The sequence below is a fragment of the Triticum dicoccoides genome, chromosome 2A (assembly GCF_002162155.2).
Source record: "Triticum dicoccoides isolate Atlit2015 ecotype Zavitan chromosome 2A, WEW_v2.0, whole genome shotgun sequence".
NCBI classification, from domain to species: Eukaryota; Viridiplantae; Streptophyta; class Magnoliopsida; order Poales; family Poaceae; genus Triticum; species Triticum dicoccoides.
The window spans coordinates 59,142,859-59,153,977 of NC_041382.1; the positions used below are offsets into that span (position 1 = coordinate 59,142,859).

At 46.3% G+C, this 11,119-nt stretch overlaps 1 non-coding gene and 1 pseudogene across 1 annotated transcript; both read right to left on the minus strand.

The window, feature by feature from the left end:
* Positions 1-772: 772 nt before the first annotated feature.
* On the minus strand, positions 773-845 carry TRNAE-CUC. Its single transcript has one exon. It is a non-coding gene; the product is annotated as a tRNA-Glu (tRNA).
* Positions 846-915: 70 nt separating this feature from the next.
* On the minus strand, positions 916-6,546 carry LOC119353212 (annotated as a pseudogene).
* Between the last annotated feature and the right edge of the window lie 4,573 nt (positions 6,547-11,119).

Below are 11,119 nucleotides of genomic sequence, written 5' to 3' on the forward strand. Positions count from 1 at the left end.
CGCCGCCGCCGGCGACTTGCAGCATTAGCAGGTTGTATCGCAGTGCTGTGGCCATGGATGCGTTGCTCTGCATTGGAGCACAGATGGTCATCGACGAGTGCGGCGCATCGCCGGCGGTACTGACGAGCGAGCGCCTCCCCCCGTGCGCGCTGCGTCGCACCCTCGAGGATGCAACACCGCGGCGGTGGCGTGCGGACTTCACCATCTCTCCATTTGTGGTGGGATGCAGGAGCGTGGTGGAGCCGTCGCTCCCTTTTTCGCAGCACCTTGGCTGAAGTACGCCATGGGGGCTCTCCTCTTCTCGCGAGCAGAGATGGGAAAGAGAAAAAAGTGAGCGGGGATGAAAATGTGTGGAGGAGAGACGGGGTGAAGAGATAAGGCCGGCTGAGCGAAGCGGTGGAGGGCGAGAGGACACGTGTCGATCAACGGGAGCGGCTTGCGTTTCGTTCTTTTCATCCGACTTAAAACAAACGTTTTCCTTATTGTATTGCCTCAAAACTCTCACACACATCATGTGTTCAACAATTTCCCCAAAATATTCATATTCCAATCGTTTGCTGTTAAAGCTTTAAAAAATGGATGTATGATATGTTGGTGCAAATATTCATATTCCAGTCGTTACAATTAAAATTAAAACTGGATGTATGATACATTGGTGCCAATATTCATATTTCAACTGTGAACGTTTAAAGTTAAAGCTGAAAGTGCTAAAACTGAGACTGGAATAGTAGCCATTTGTAAGTAGGTTAAAAAGTGGCGTGGGAAAAAAATATTCCGTCGCCGGGACTTGAACCCGGGTCTCTCGGGTGAGAGCCGAGTATCCTAACCACCTAGACTACGACGGAACGTGATGAACGTTTGCAAATATCGCTTCTAGTTACGGAGCACAATGTTTGCTGTAATAAGCTTCAGAGAGACGGCCACGTAATGTTTCTTTCAGACATACAATCCAGGCACAGAGAATAATACAGTACAATCTACAATATACGTGGTAATTATCTCTATGATTTCCTTCCACTCGAGCTAGTTTCTTCTTCATATGATTGAGTGTTTGCTGGGCTCCAGCAGGAGATCGAACGATGTGAGGGAGTAAGGGCTCACTGACACGCCCATCTGCTGCTTGGCGTCGGCCACCGGGCTCGACACCGGCGCCACCTGCAGAATTCCAGCAACACGGTTGCAGAGTCAGCAAACACCAGAGCTAAACAGCTAGAGCGAGCAATTTACCACCTGCAGAGTCAGCAAAAAAAAAAGTGTGGTGGTGCGGTGCTGACCTTTTCTGGCTGCTCGAAGGAGTTCTCGTCGAGCGCCGCGGCGGATGTCAGCACCGTCTTCTTCGAGCCGGAGCTCTTGATGCCGCTCTCCAGACCCGTCACTGTTATGTTGAGATCCATGGCTTTGCTGCCGAAGTTTACGACCTGCGGAAAGATTGTTGTGTTTGGTCATTTTTGTTTCGTAATAAGGTTGGTCAGCAGAGTTTGCTTACTGAAATTTGGAAAAGAAAAAATGGGAGCACCTTTATTTTCAGGTAAGTGCTCTTGTCTTTAGGGCTCTGCCAGGTGATGGCAGATGCAACCATCTGATCGTAGTTGGAGACCTGCATGGCTGTGGGGTGAAAGGTGGCGCCGCTCGAGTCCTTGAAGAAGTGTAGCATCCAGTAGTTTGGGCATCCGTAGTGCTGCCATGAGTTGAACACAATGGCATCTGGGCTCCACCTGTGGAGGGAGCACATAATATTTTCTGTGTTGATTATCCAAATACACGACACGATCGATTCGAGGCTGGCAAACCATACCGAAATGTGAAACGATGCTTTTAAGATGTTGAATCTTTACCTGCGATCGTTGTCGTTTACGAAAAGTGGTGCGCAGCTTGCCATCTCAACCACATCACTGCAGTAGAACAATTAACGGGCAAAATATCAAAGTTTGCAGTGGAACCCACCAGCAGAGCAATGCAAACGGCAGACTGCCCAGACTTGTTGGGACAGTTAGGCATTATCCTCTAGCATTTAATGTCAAAACCCCGATTTGTACATGGTCTTAATTATTGGCATCATGAACCAGATTTAGTACCCAGGAGCAAACAAAACACTACAATGAAAAACCAGGAAGAGCACACATAATAACCTGTTCTTCTCTAATCCAACGAGAAATGCAGCTTCTGCAAGTGCTGCTACCAGTGTTCCTTTGCCAGCGTCGTTTCCAGTCACGGCGTACTCACTAACGATTGCCTACAGTTTGACAGTGATTCCACAAGTCATTTCTAGCTCAGAGACTTGGCACAGAACATCACAGATGTAGCATGTCGGGATAGCATTTGGAATTTCAAAACATACTACCTTTGGTCCGCTGCGTGGTGTGTTGTCAAACATACTAGTTCTCGAAAACATATTAGCAGAAGATGCATAGACCTGCAGCAGAAATGAAGTTTTTATCAATCATTAAGGTTAATTTGTGATAGAAAGCGACGAAACATAACAGAGGAGCCTTACATGAACATCATATAGATCGGCAGGGTTGGATGCTGAAATAGTTGACTTATCACAGCTTGATATAATGTTGATGTCTGGGTAAGCAGCTTTAATCGCAGAATAGAACTTTTGGTAATTGCCTATTAAACCAAGTAAACATTTAGTATGAGCTTTCCTGCTTTATCCATGAGAGAGAAAATGTGCAAAATCTTTGCGCATACTTTCACTAAGTAGAGAAGCAAGGTTGCAGATACAGGAGTTATCCATAGCAGAAAAATAAATAGAACAAAATCTTTAATCAGAAGTCACATGACCAAAAATTCTATGCAATCATGGCATACATAGAAAACTCTTGATCCACAAACACACTGAATCATGTACAGATTTGTGAACCTAGGAAAGAAGGTTACTGAACTGAACTACAAACCTCTGTAGTAGAGCATCCAACATTCTTGATTCCCTATTGAAACATAATCAAGCTTAAAGGGTTGTGGATGTCCCATTGCCGCACGAACTGAACCCCATGTAGTGTTGGCCCCTCCCCTCGCAAACTCGATACCATCAACAACATCCTGAAATACTACAAGTATGAAGAAAATGCAGGGAAGGCCAGGAAGGCCGAAAAGGTACTGGTATAATAGATTTATTCATTTAAATAATTTCGGAAAAGTACTGGACTAATACTATATAAAAGAAAATTCTAAAAAAATATATAAGAGAAACTTCATGCTGCCTCAGAATGTTTAGCAACTAATATCTTTTTCTTGGCATCAACAAGAGAACATTATGTGCCGTAATATATTTTGTGGTAGTAACTGAGCCAAGAATGCTCATGGCAAATTTAATCGCAATATAAATCATTTGTTTTGCAAACACACCTGCTACAAAAAATAGGTTGATTTATTCTTAAAATCTTCAACTTACTTTGTAAAAGAGTTTGTTTTTGTACTTCTTATGTCTTTGTAGTCACATTTCCTCGTAGAACAAGTTCATGTTGCCAATTGTTTACGAGGTTGGGCATCATATGTTGTTTTCAAACAACAGAGAAGAACACGTATGCCACAAAATTAAATCAGAGATTTCATGACATTAAGTTATCCAGTCAGGTTTCTTTCCTTTATCAACTGACTGACAAGTATTATTGAAGAACATACCTTCACCAGAGATGCAATTATTGCAGTAGGAACTTCTTCATTAATGCTTGCTCCTGCAGTACCGACAAGCATTTCATAAGACAGATCAAGTGTTTGCTAGAAGCCATACATCTATGTAGACTGAACATACCATCATTCACCACCCAAACAGGGGAAGCACCAAGGTCTTCAGCTAACTGCAGTAAATAAATATCAATATCAACTTATGAAATATACTCATTGGAGAAATTTTAGTGTGTTAAAGTCAAAGACTGTGTCTCTGTTCCATTTACCTGAAGGAACTCAAAGAATCCGAGTCCATCGTCAGTCCAGTATCCCCAGGCATCATTCACATGGCCAGGTCTTTCCTCCCATGGACCACAGTTTCGCCCCAATGAAACGCATTTCTTAGATAGTTTCCCATGGCATAGTTACCGCCTAAAATACATTTGATGTGTATCATCAAAATCATGTAATGCTAGTATAAGTTAACCTTGGATGTAATAACCGCAAATATGACAAACCTGGAAACTTGAGAAACTGGGGCTTTAAATTGGCCAACATAGAAGCAAGATCCTTCCGAAAACCATGTCCCTATGAAGAAAACATGTAATGAACAAAAGTTCAAACACGGTACAGGTGAAAGCATACATAGTATTCATTCTCATTGCTTTCTTCAACACAAAGAGACACGGTTCTTCTGTGCGGTCTCGGAAGAAAAAGAAATCTCACCCAAAAGGAAGAGAAACAGACACAAAGAAGGCATACCATGTAAGTGTCCGATGGCATAACCGACACTTGATCGAGCCAGACCACCCCCGTTTTAGTGGTTGTAATTTGAAGCCTTGAATTAGTGTTGTTTTGGCTGGAATACAAACGAAACTGTATCTTTGTCCAGTTGGCGAATTGTTTCTTGCCGCCCCTGAAAGCACCAGGGGAATCCAGGTTATAAATATGCAAACAATAATGCAGCATTTCTGATAAACTGATGACAGCATAACATTACGTGATGGTGCGAGAAGCGAGTTTGTGCAGACCGTCAGAGCTTGTCAAAGAAATGGTCAAGGAAACTGCATCTGAAGACCTAATGTGCAGGCTCACCTTATAACCCTTCCTTCTTTCAATGTTCTGGAAAGAGGAAAGCAATATGAGGCAAACTTGTAAAGAGATTTCATTTAAAAGAATGATAATGCATTTCAAACCAAACTGAAACTGCCACACACGTTCCGCAATATTATAGACCGAATATGTTGTATTTCTTTTGAAAACAGGTCAACATATCATATATGCAGACATATGAACAAAAGAAATATCATACCATGCCCCAGTAACCAGGATTGTAGACCCCAACGCCTCCGGATGGGCAGACATTAGTTCCTTTAGAACCACAAAGAACTTCCATTCGGAGTGCGACCGGGTTACGTTCGAAACAAGATGTCCGATCGGTTCCCACGATGATGCTTGATTCATTTCCAATTATGAACCATGGGTCGATGTTTGATGGTGTATTAGGCCCACCGGCCTCAAAACCTGGAAGTAATTTTGTCAGAGTATACACAACACTGAGCAAGGAAAAATGGAAGTGCAGAATGGACCCTTGAATCATTAACACATATCCTGATAATTAAGATTTACTTACCTCTGTTGCTTACAAGCTCTGCCCACAGCCCACCAGCACCAGCATGGTTGATCTCCTACAGATAAAACCGAAAAATGATTTGAATTACTAACTGTTGTTGACTTTATTCTCTTTGCAGCAAAATCAAAACCGTTTTTCCAAGACCCAACTTTTTTGAACTGAGGCAAACTGCGACAGAGCCGCACTCTGTAATCCTACGAGATTCAGTTAAGACAATATAGCTGCATATATAGTTTAAACTGTAACCAAACAAAATGGCCTTACTGAATGAGAGAAAATTTTATGCAAAGTTTTACCAGGTGGCTGGTACAAATCGATCAAAGAGCGCAAAAGTTTTCAGCAATCGCAGTTTAACAAGCAATTTACCAAGAGACTCTTATGCTCACCTCAAAAAAGATGCCGAACATCTTGTCAGGCATCTTCCTCGCAGTCTGCGGCGAGGCGTCCACGCTCAGCTGCCCGGCCTGACCCGCCACGGACCTGACAGAGGACGATGCCCAGCACAAGGCACACAGAACTACAAGCACACAACGGAGCCGATGACCGGCATACGCCCTTGGCACAGCCATTGTGCTTGTCTGAACTGAACCCGCAGCTCAAATCAAAGAACAGAGTACTGAATCCACAGCCCACCCATATATATAGCACGGGCTATGGCTCATGCAACAAGAGGCTAGAAGCGTACTGCGTCAAGCAACCAGCAATTTGAGTAAAAAAGGCAGTTCCACGGGTGGAAGCAAAGCTAGCCGAGAAGGCATCCAATGGACGAGGGACGAGGATGGGCACGGATGGGGCGTACGTCAGTATTCTGTTTGAAGCTTTACTCCTCCGTTTTTGCACATCACATCGCGGGGAAGCAAGAAGCAACCATTTCCGTTGATGAATCAGTGGCAGCTACTCTTGCTGTTGACGATTATCCGTCAGTACTCACACTGGAGGCGAAGTCTGCAGAAATAGAAATGGTGGCCGAAAATAAACAGAGACAGTGGCTCGGTGCGTTCTTGAGTACAGTTGAAGCCAAAGCAAAGAATATGTGTGTGTTCATCTTGGGATCGACGCTTCTCCTAATTGGGGAACCCAACAGCCCGATGCAGAAAAGATCTGGCCGGGTGCGGGGCTCTCTAGGGTTGCGGCGACTCACCGGCGTCGGGTCCGCGGGAGGATGTGGGGGGGGGTCGGCGAAGCGCTATGCGGGAGGAGCAGCCGGCTCTTCGAGGGGGCATGTGACGCGGGCGGCGGAGGCGGGGGGCGTCGCCGCATCGCCGTCGCGGGGGAGGCGAGCGGCGAGCCCCGCGACTCGGTTGGGGCGTTGGCCATTGAGCTTAGCTGAAGCTTGAAAATTTTCATTTCCTTGTATTTTTTTTTCGCGGGAAAACTATGGATTTTTTTAAGAATAAACTCGGAGCTTAAAACTCACCCCAGAGTGGAAAAGTCTAGGTAAGGCCTTGTTCGGATAAACCTCTCCTGGAGGGGATTGGAGAGGTTTGGAGGAAATTGGATGAGATTTTGACTTGTATGGAATTTAATCCACCTCAATCCACTTCAAACCCCTTCAATTTTGTTGCAATCGAACAAGGCCTAAGGGAATTTTTATTGTTGCTATCTTCACTCTATCGAGTCAAAAAATAATCAAAATAAACTTCTTCAGGCTGAAACTTCTAAAACTCCAGTTTTCTACCTTTCATGCAACTAAGAAAATAATTATTCTAGAGAATTTGTAGGAATTATTTTACAGAACCTCGTCAGAGATGCTCCTGCAATTTCCAAAAAAATTAGTCATGTTTATACGAAAAATTAGGCAAAAACCACTAAATTGCATAATTAATAGAGGACAATCACGCCAAAACCGAATACAAACAACCCCTAACTAAAACCAGGCACCACCGCCAAACGCAAACCAATGATCGAGAGCCAAAAAAGACCCATGGTAAAAATGAAGATGCTCTTTTGCAGCGGCTTCAAGAAGAAAATGGCACACCTTAACGTCAAACGTCACCGATACCAAACCCCGTTGGCACAAAGCTTTTGCCTAGAGCGCACACCACCACCCCACCTAATCATGTGGGAAGGGATCCGGCCACATCAACAGTTGTCGGTACCTAGAACCAGACAACAAAAGTCTAGTGTCGGGGTGAACTCTTCGATGACGCCTACAAAGACAAAAAAGACGACCATGGACGTGTTCTTTACTGGTATCGACATCAAACTAGTCAAAGGTACCAAGCCTGGGGTGTTAAGGGCAGACCACACAAATTGAAACATTGAGCCAACTGCCGCTCAACCCCTCACCACAACACCACACATGCCATAACACAAGGAGCCTAAGCCTTGCCAGAGACCACTATACTACCACATCTAGAACATGCCGGCGACGACACAGACCAAACGTAGGCACACGATGACCGTTGGAGCACCCACCACCAAGCCCAACCACCACAGCCCAACTCGTGTCTTGGCAAGCCAAAGAAGCCGATGACGGATCTAGAAGGGACTCGGATACATGACAGCTAATCAACCTCCAGCTGCCAGATCACCGAAGGAAACTCACCCGCCGCAGCCACAGCCAAGCGTCGTCTCGGCTGCTGCATGTTGACCTGACCATACATAGGGTGCCGCCGCCACCTCCGTCTTAGGCCACCGCCCACATGCGACCACCACTAGCACTGTACCACACCAGCTCGGGACGGGAACCTGCCGGATCTGGCCCATGCGGTGACCGATCGCTCGTTCTGATCGGTTGCCAAGTTTTTGTTAACACTATACAAAATGCATATGCTCGTACATACACACATACACTCACAGGTTGTGAGCGCACACACGCACATCATACTTCTATGAGAGATTGAGCCGGCCCATCATTTTGAGATTCACGAAGTCACCACATGTGCTTTTGTAGTCGACTTGAACGTCTCCTCCCATTGAACGAACAGGGAAGCCTGAATTAAACCAAGAAAAATTCGAGCACGAGTGTCGAGTCTATAACATGAATCCTGGTGGACTAGTTCCACCAGACTATCTGAGCTAGGCTCAGTTCGCCGCGGTCACCAAGTTTTTATGCATTAAAGCAGTGGTTGTATACATGTGTGCAGGCACGTAAAATAACTATCATTAATCACCGAGTGAACCGAGGGTAGTTTAGATGGTTAGGTTTTTTTGTGGTGGAACCAACCAATTGGGATTCAAGTCCTAAACTTGGTATTGGTGGTCGCATTTTTCTTGATTCATTTTAGAGTGAATTCCACTTTTTACCCCATATTTATACATTTGTGACACTAATTACCCCTTCGAGTGAAAATTCATCTAGAATACCCCTTTTGAAATCTTTGGACCCTTGTTTTTTGATGCGTGTCCATCAGGTAAGGTGTGAGGTGACGCCCTGTATCCAAAAACATGTGGACGGCCACAAGGAGTGGAACAGATAGACAAGAGAAGCTTGGACAAGATCGCCAATGATGCCCTCCGATCCTTACAGTTTTTTTACAAATCAATGATGCAACATGCCGATCCTATCGACCATAAACAGACAAAATGTAAAACTGGGGTAAAACCGTGTTAAAAGTCTCTAAAATCTGACATTTCGATAAAAGTTCCGCTAAATAGGGTAATATGTGTCACAAATGTACAACTACAAGGTAAAAAATGGAATTCACTCCTCATTTTAGGTCTTTCGTCGATGTGTATTCAATGGGAGGTGATTCCCGTCACCTACAAAGTCCTAATCTCATGCAGGTGTCGGCTCAGTCTCTTGGAGGTCTCGTAAAGGTCGGGTTTGCATTCAGCTCTGCAAATATTATAAATGATGTTTTTTTTTAGAATCATCGGGGGAGGAGATGATGGTATTTTTTGAAATCAAATTGTAACTCCTTGCTACTGAACCGCAGGCGATTACGAGTCAGAAGAAGATCACAAAAACTGTCCCCCTGTTGATAAGAATTTCATCGAGTGGATGGAATCATGCCGCTACAAGTCAGGAAATGATCCAAACTTTCCCCTTGTCGATGAGAATTCCATCAAGTCGAAGGAATCCCTCTGGGCCTTGTACGAGAGCTGGTGCAAGTATTATGAAGTGTCCCGTGACCGTACAGAGATGGTCCGCTGGTTCAGGTCATTTAAGGCCAGCGCGATGCGGGTGTACAAAATGAACAATTCTGGTTCTTCGCGGGTGTCTCAGCTGTCCGCGTTTGCAGATCTCACCAAGGGGGAGGCTGATTACGAGTATAGCAGGTTAGAGCATCTCCAGTCGCGTCCTCAACAGGACCCTCAGGTCACTTTTTCGGCGCCGGCGCGAAAAAAACGTCCTAGTCGCGTCCCCAGGACGTCGAAAATCGCCGGTTCGGTCCTTTTTTCCGCCCGGCGGTCACAGGCCGAACCCGGCGTACTGGGGAGCAGCTGGGGGCTCCGGCGCAAGGGAAAAGCGTGGCTGGCCCACACCGTCAGGGGAAAAGTCAAGGTTTTCTTCCTCGACTCGTTTCCCACCCCCCGCGCCCTCGGCCACCACTAGCTATATCTCGGCGCCGCCCGCCGCCCTACACTGCTAGATAGCCATTCCCCGCTGGAAAAATAGCAGTGCTTCGCCGCAACAGCCCCTCCAACAGCAGCTGGGCGTTTCTGACCGCGGAGGCGCGGTTTAGCGGCGGGTACACGCTCACCGAGCACAAGGTGTTCGGTGATTTGCCTGCGTCAGTGATGGACTCCGATGATGAGGAAGCGATCGCCGCGCTGCTGGAGGAGGAAGCCGAGGCCGACGTCCAGGAAGAAGAGCATCTCATGGTGCTCGCCGCCCTCGCCCAGCTGCTGGCGAGCAACGAAAAGCCGCGGCGAGGTGGCTTGGCGCCTGGGCGGGTGAAAGCAAAGAACCGACATCGTCTCGAAGGCTACTGCATGCTCTACTCCGACTACTTCGCCGATGCTCCACTTCACGGCGAGAAAAACATTTTGGCGCCGTTATCGGATGAGCCGAAAGCTCTTCCTCCGGATTGTGAATTCCATCCGGGAGTTCGACAACTACTTCAAGTGCAAGATGGATTGCACCGGCGCTCTTGGATTCACCTCCATCCAGAAGTGCACGACAGCGATGATGATGCTTGCATATGGAGCTCCCGGTGATTCACTCAACGACTATGGGCACATGGCCGAGTCCACCAGCATAGAGTGTTTCTACAAGTTCTGTCGGGCAGTGGTGGCAGTATTTGGACCACAATACTTGAGAACACCCAATGCGGAAGACACTGCTCGGATCCTAGCATAGAATGCAGCAAGAGGATTTCCTGGGATGCTTGGAAGCATCGACTGCATGCATTGGAAATGGAAGAATTGTTCATTTTCTTGGCAGGGGATGCACAAAGGCGCCAAAGGCGGTTGGAGTGTGGTGCTTGAGGCGGTGGCCACACATGACCTTTGGATTTGGCACTCCTTTGGTATGCCGGGAACTCACAATGACATCAACGTGCTGCAGTGCTCTCTTGTCTTTGCCAAGCTTGTTGAAGGTCATTCTCCTCCGGTGAACTTCGAGATCAATGGGCGGCACTACAACAAGGGTTACTATCTAGCTGACGGCATCTATCCGAGATGGTCGACATTTGTGAAGACGATCTCAAACCCTGTGACAGGAGGCAAGAACGCCTGATTTGCGAAGCTTCAGGAGGCTTGCAGAAAGGATGTCGAGCGGGCATTTGGTGTGCTCCAATCTTGATTTGCTGTTGTTTGGTACCCCAATCAGACCTGGTCCAAAGATCAAATGTGGGAGATTATGACTTGTTGTGTCATCTTGCACAACATGATCATCGAGAGCGAGCAAGAAGACCCAGTGTTTGACACTGAACCATACTACAGGCAGGGTCCTCTAGCCGAAGTTGATCACCAGCTACCGGCAAT